Source organism: Triticum aestivum, chromosome 1A (genome assembly GCF_018294505.1).
Source record: "Triticum aestivum cultivar Chinese Spring chromosome 1A, IWGSC CS RefSeq v2.1, whole genome shotgun sequence".
Lineage (NCBI taxonomy): Eukaryota > Viridiplantae > Streptophyta > Magnoliopsida > Poales > Poaceae > Triticum > Triticum aestivum.
This window is the reverse complement of record NC_057794.1, coordinates 530597661-530605185: the sequence shown is the minus strand read 5'-3', so window position 1 is coordinate 530605185 and position 7525 is coordinate 530597661. Positions and strand designations below refer to the sequence as shown.

Below are 7525 nucleotides of genomic sequence, written 5' to 3'. Positions count from 1 at the left end.
GAAAAAATACTTACTAGTCATGGTGGATAAATTCACCAAATGGATAGAAGCCAAGCCTGTTAAGACGGCCGAATCCGGACCGGTGATAGACTTTATATCGGGGGTTGTATACCGTTACAGCGTCCCCCACAGCATCATCACTGATAACGACACGAACTTTGCGGCCGACGAGGTAAAACTCTGGTGCAAAAACATGGGCATCAAGATCGACTATGCTTCCGTCTATCACCCACAAACTAACAGCCAGGTCAAACGTGCAAATGGTCTTATCATGAGCGGCATCAAACCTAGATTAGTGCGGTCCTTAAGGAATCTAATACGCACTGGGTAGAGGAGCTCGACTCCGTACTCTGGGGGCTGCGGACCATGCCGAATCGCACCACCGGATACACACCATTCTTCATGGTGTACGGCGCAGAGGCAGTTTTGCCCTGCGACATAATTCATGACTCACCTCGAGTGTGCATGTACGAAGAAAGAGAAGCCGAGCTCGATCGGCAGGACAGTTTGGACGCCTTGGAGGAAGAGCGTGACGTGGCAAAAGCCCGTTCCGCATTCTCTCAACAGCAGGCTCGAAGATACGAAAGCAGAGAAGTACGGGCCAAAAATTACAACGTTGGCGAATTAGTTCTACGCCTGCCCGGCAAGAAAAATGAAAAACTCAAGCCCAAGTGGGAAGGTCCCTTCATAATTGACCAAGTCCTGACTGGTGGAGCGTACCGCCTGCGAGATGCATCGGATAACCGACTCGAGCCGAACCCATGGAATGCAGCCCGTCTCCGAAGATGAGTTAAAAGCACCCGGAGTCCTATAACTTGCTCTCAATGTGATGTTTTAGTCCTACAACTTGAAATTTGACCCTACCCAGTCCCTCAACTTGCATAAAATGTGCAAATTTGGTCCTGATGAATCAGAAAGCGCCATGTGGACGTGTGGGTGTAAACCCGGTTAATACGTGCTCTTTTGCAAAGAGACCCCTGACGTTGCTGTGAATCAATCCGCACAGACCAAACCATCAACTCAAACGAAAAAACCAAAACGCAAGCACACGTCCGTCCGGCCGAAACCCAACCATCAACCATGCATGCATGCACGCATGCCACAGATATAGGTAACCAGCTAGCTTCACACTGCAGGGTTTTTTTTTTTTTTTGAGACATCCTAAAAAAATTAACTGGGGTAGCTATATCAGCCCATCGGGTTCCCACTTACCCTCACAAAAACAGAGGCGCCACGGGGGAGCCGCACAGCCGCCGCATCCCCTCCCGTCCTCCCCTTCCTCGCACCTCTCCCTCCTGCGCTACCCCGGCCGGACGGGATGGCTAGGTCGCCGCCAGCCGCAACCCCGACCTACAGGCCGCCGGCAACATAAATCCCAGATAAGTGATCATGGGGACGGCACGCATGGGCAGCAACATGACCTGGGGAACGGTGAGCGTGGGCACGGCCGGCATAGGCGGCACTGCATGTGACCTGCGGTGTGGTTAGCGCGGGCATGGTTGGCACTGGTGGCATTGTCGGAATGGTGGGCACCGGCGGCTTCGGCGCGGGGATGCCTGGGACAGCGGCAGGCGTTGCAGCAGGCGCTCGCGCTTGGCCTCGCCAACGTCAATGCCGACCGGACGTCAACATGGACGTGTCAAGGATGCCTAAGAAGAGGATGTCTACCACGCTGCTGCACTTTGCTCCAACTCGACAATCCCGAGGATGTGTTCGTGTTCGCCGCGGAGGCCAGCAAGCTGACGCCGCCGTCGCCGGAGCCCGAGGCCGAGAGCCTCATCGACAAGATTGCCTCCTGCTGTCGGGTCTTTACGTTCACGGACGACGACGCCGGCAAGCGGCTTGTACCTGTTTCAGTGCATAGTGCAGACAACAGGACGTGCATGCATATTTATGCAGGATAGCAAGATCAAGAGATCAGGGGGTAATTAGGTTTTTGGTCGGCCGGACTAAGCAAAACACCTTCTGTTTGGCGTTGGTGATGGTGAGGCAAGTTTGATTCGTGTCGCTCGGAAGTGGGATCCCACTTATACCCATACACCCCACATAAAAACTGATGGAGTGTTGGCTATCACCCACCAAAGTGTGTTGGGATTAAGTGGGGCTGTGATGGGACTCCCACGATCAGTCCCACCTGCAGCCTTAAGCTAGCTAAAGCCCACTCGATGGCAATCCAGTCGATCTATGCCTTCTTCCCCTCGTTGGCCTTCTTGAACGCCGCCGCCTGCGCCGCCGCGGCACTGTCGAAGCCACCAGCCGCGGCCGCCGCGAATACGTCCCTCACCTGCTGGGTGGTGTAGGCGAACCCCGGGCGGGTCATGGAGTTGAGCAGCGCTGGGGTGCCCTCACGCAGCAGTGCACCGGCGCCGTCGGTCCTCGTGTTCGCCAGCGCGTCCTTGATGCTCACGCTCGGGCCGCCGGCGGCACCGAAGAAGTGGCTCACCGAGCCCGGCCAGCTCCCCAGCGCCGACCAGGTCTGCATGGGGTGCGTCCTCCAGTAGCTGCTACGTGCAAAAACAAGTGGAGCGTCACGAGCCCAACACGTCAGTGACTTAAACTCGTAGGCCCGTCGTGGGAAGGTGTGGGTGAGCTCCCGTATGCGCCTCCGCCATGGGATGGCGCGTCCGGAGTGGACCTGTAACCTTCTCCGCTGTGCGACGGGTCAGGCAACGAACCAGAGCCGCCGTGCGAAGGCGGCGTCCCGTACCCGCCATGCGACGAGTCAGGCAACGAGCCGGAGCCGCTGTGCGACGGAGTCGAGCCGGAGCCGCCGTGGTAAGGCGGCGTGCCGGAGGAGCCTCCGTGCGAGGGAAGCGGCACGGTGGTGCCCCCGTGGCCGGGGAAGTTGTGCGGGACGAGCGACGGCACGCAGTCCGGCCTCTTCACGTCATCTACGAGCACGTCACGAGACGACATTTGTTACAACCTAGCTCGTTACTCACCACAAGCTGCATGCACAAGATCCAGAGTAGCTAGGTACGCACCTTGGCTTGCCTTGTCCATCGGGCCGGTCCTGGCCGAGATGGCGACGAAGGCCTGGGTGGCCAACGCGGCGAGCAGGAAGCTCGCGAGGAGAGTTCTCTGCGCCCCCATGTCCTCTAGCTGGTTAGAGTATATTTGTGGCATGCGTGCATGCATGCATGGTTGATGGTTAATTGCGTTTCGGCCGGACGGACGTGTGCTTGCGTTTTGGTTTTTTCGTTTGAGTTGATGGTTTGGTCTGTGCGGGTTGATTCACAGCAACATCAGGGACCTCTTTGCAAAAGAGCATGCGCTGACCGGGTATGCACCCACACATCCACGTGGCGCTCTCTGATTTGTCAGGACCAAATTTGCACATCTTATGCAAGTTGAGGGACTGGGTAGGGTCAAATTTCAAATTGTATGACTAAAGCATCACATTGAGAGCAAGTTCTAGGACTCCGGGTGCTTTTAACTCTTCGAAGATTGTACGCGTAGCGCCGGACTTTGTATTCGTCTCCTTCCTCTGTCTATTTTTTATATACTTTCTCTCTTACATTTCTCTCCTTCTCCCCTCTCTCTCTTATAGCCTTTAAAGGCTCATACAGTGATGCGTTATCCGCGCTCATTAAACCTGGGGGCTTCTTTAAACAGAAGCTTATTTATACGGGCTTCATGCCCAACACATGTGTCACACTTCCGCATATACCTTTTATTCACCATTATATGCATCGATATGATTTAAGTTTTGGCCAAGCTGGGTTGCCTGGCTCCTATGCTTACCCCTACATTCCCGATTGTTCGGCTAAGTGGTAGAGGGAGCATCTCTGCGATTGTTACTGCCGGGTCAGCCGGATGTGTACCTCAGACTGGGTGAAGCCGAAAGCTAGCGTTCTTAAGGGAATATTCGGTCGGTGAACTAAAGATGATCTTTTTCACTTATTTATCTATACGCCCCCAGATGTTTTTCCTGCGTCTCTTTTCGCAGAATGGACATGCACTTTAGGGCATGCCTTCCAGGGAAAGGAACCCCTAACAGAACTATTATCCCTGTAAGATGTTTCTTACTAACCATGTAATATAACATAACTAGTTGGGCACTTGTCTGTTCAAGCACTAATGACCCCTACGCCTGGTCTCCATGCATACCCCGGTTCTTATATAACCGCGAGGGTATTCGGACACACTCCGGACCGTCAGGTCCCGAGGTTGAAGCGAAAAGATCGGCCATGACAAATGATCTACAATCTGGCTAGAAGGCATTACACATGTCAATTATAATTACATAGTCAATCTGACTGATTGTATTCCTCTTCAATACCATCTAACAGGCTGTCTAGTTTACAGTCCTGTTGGGAATACTTTGCGGCCAATTCTACTTGGCCGTATACTACGCTCACAGGGATCTCCTTCTCATCGGGCCCCACGGGTCCGACCTCGGCCATGTGGTTTGGGTCAGCCTTCATGTACCGCGTCTTCACCATGGCCCAGGCCTCCCTGGCGCCTTGACGGCAGGCCGACATCTTCCACAATCGGAAGCGCCGCCGCGCTCCCTTCAGCTTCTCTACAAGCTCTCCAAGGCATTCGGGCATGGAGACGGATGGCCACAAGGCCTGGGCGACGCTTTGCATCACTTCCCGAACTCGCTCGTGCAGTTGTGAGAGCTCGGGAAGAAGGTCACCCGTAGAACCAGGCATTTCCTCTGCAGGACGACCTGTTAGCATACCTACAGACATTACTCTGTTAGTCGACTTCCTCGCCGAACTCTTTCTTCAAAGTTCGTTTAAGCACTTACTATATATGCCGCGTCGAAGCCGCTAATTATCCTTCACGGAGTCCAACAGCTGGGCACGAACATCCTTCAGTTCAACGCCCAGCTTGGTGTTGGCATCTTGGAGATCGTTCTTCTCCCGCCTGAGCTTTGTCAGCATGCTCTCACCAGCCTTTAGCTGGCGTCGGAGTTTTTGCTCTTCCGGATTTAATCCGGCGTCATCTGCAATTTCATTTTGTCAGATTTGCACCCATGCCGCACTTCACAAAATACTTATCTTTCGAAGCGTATATTACCAGAGGGGGTCTCCTTGGACTCCCCTGCCGCGGCTAGTGCAGTCTCAAGTTGAGCTTTGCACTCTTCCAGCTCCTGGGACAGTAGGGTATTCTTTTCTGTAAGAACCTGCATAACAAATGATCCTTAAATCAGTTATTCTAACTGTTTCAAGTCTCGGGGGCTACTGGTATATATATATAATTACCAAAATTTTCTTACCCGTATGTCTTTTACATATTGCTCCGTGGCTCTGGCTAGACCATTTTGAGCGGCACGGAGGTACGCATCTCCCGAATTGAAGGCATCCAATGCCTCTTGGGAGAAACAAGCGTCGCGAAGTACTGTCCGGCGATGCCTGTGGTTCATGGCACTCTCCACCTCGGAATTGGTGGCAGACGGCCTGTCCGCATCCTCTGTCGGAGGAGCGTTCGGTGCGCGCCTCTTGTTCGCCTCCGCTTCCGGGCCAGGCTTTGGAGCCTGGCTGGTGGAGGCGCGATTGGCAACCTCTCCGGATATAGTCCGGCGAGGTCTCTTCGTCCTGAAGAGAGCACGAGCGTTAGTATGCCTTGAAGGAATAACACCTGGGAATAAGATGGCGCGCTATACCTTTGCGCCGGCGTCTCAGTCCGGACCGCACTTCTTTTTAGCCCACGGGGCCTTGCCGCCCCTCGTTGGCTAGTCGCCGCAGGCTCGGCCTCCTGTCTCAAGGACCTCCCGTGCAAAACACGGTTGTCATACGGCAATCGAAAACATGCGAGGATAGATCCCTTTTCAAAGTGCTGGGACTTCAGTCTCAGTTACCTGTGAGGCTAGGAGTAGCCCTGGGTAATAGGCCGTAATGGCCACCAAGGCGTTGTCCTCGCTCAATTGATGAAACACCCCATCAATTAGCTCCACAGATAAGTCTGGATCCTCTTGAGAGGCCGGGTCGAGGAACCGTCCCGGATCCTTGGGTTGTGGAGGAGGGCTGTTTATTTCTTTAACAGCCTAGCGCAGTCCCTGCGTTGAAGCCGTTAGACTGAATATTTAACGTTGGGAATATAAAACGGATGGGCAAGTAAAAGTGTCCACTTACCCAACTTGGGGGATTGTACATACAAAATCCACCCTGTGGGTTGACGCGGAGAAATTCCTCCTCTTCTCCCTTGTACAAAGTGGACAAGATCTTTATTAGAGCGGCAGCCGAATCCGGCCCCTTACGGCCGTGGCGGGTGGCGTCGTCCTCCCCGTTGAAGTCCCACATGGGGCGGCCTCTATACTGAAGCGGCTGCACCCCTCGCATGATGCATGCGGCCATGACCCCGATCATGGTCAGTCCAGAATGAGCTAACAATCTTATCCGGCCCATCAGGTAAAGAACGTCCTTGTCGCTTTCCCTCTGAGGGCTCTGTGGACGCCAGCTTAGGCGCTTCTTTAGGGGAGCCCTGTCGAACTCAGGGAGGCCGATCCGGACAGGATCCGACAGTGGTACGTCCTCTATATAAAACCATTCCGAAGGCCAGTCTTTGGACACCTTCTTTGGGGTTCCGGATAGATATCTGGTCCCGGCGATGCGCCACACTTCGGCTCCGCCCACTTGATATATTGACCCCTTCTTAGAACGGGGCACAAGGAAGAATAGCCTTTTCCACAGCGCGAAATGAGCCTCGCAGCCCAAAAACAGCTCGCAAAGGGCTACGAAGCCCGCGATATGCAATATGGAGGCAGGTGTGACGTTGTGCAGCTGGAGGCCATAGAACTCCAGGAGCCCCGGAGAAACGGCTGAATTGGAAATCCGAGCCCTCTTATTAAGTAAGGGACAAGGCATAGGCACTCTCCTTTGGAGGGATTGGGGGCGCTCTCCGCTTGCTCTCCGCCAATATAGGTGGCGAGTCCGGCTCGAACCGGGACCATATAGGCCGGGGGGGAGAAATCCCTTGGTCTGGAGCGTCGCTAGCTCATTGTGCGGGATGGAGCACCTCTTCCAATCTCTAGGCTGAGGGCTGAAGGGCGAGAGGAGAAGCTGCGGCGGCCGGCCATGATAGAATGGACCTCTGTCGGATACGCTCTGATGAATACTCGCGGAGGGGAGAAGGTGTGGTTTGGATCTAAATCCTCGTCCCCTTAAATAGGCGGCTCATTCATGCGACTAGGGGTGTAAATATAAAAAAACACCCTGACTTTTCTTATTCGTTTGACACGTGGAAGATGACCATTATTGGGCGTAGAAGCCAAGGAGCGCTACAAGAAACTGGACATTATTCAACAGGTACACAGAATTTGGAGAACCCGCCTTGCAATGCCGAAGACAATCTGCGCGCCGGACTCGTCGTCATTGAAGCCTAGTTCGGGGGCTACTAAGGGAGTCCTAGATTAGGGGGTGTCCGGATAGCCGGACTATACCGTCAGCCAGACTCCTGGACTATGAAGATACAAGATTGAAGACTTTGTCCCGTGTTCGGAAGGGACTTTCCTTGGCATGGAAGGCAAGCTTGGCGATACGGATATGTAGATCTCCTACCATTGTAACCGACTCTG

The 7525-nt window shown here is 54.0% G+C and overlaps 1 pseudogene; it reads right to left on the bottom strand.

Moving 5' to 3' along the window:
* Positions 1-2182: 2182 nt before the first annotated feature.
* Positions 2183-3093, bottom strand: LOC123177029 (protodermal factor 1-like; annotated as a pseudogene).
* Positions 3094-7525: the final 4432 nt, after the last annotated feature.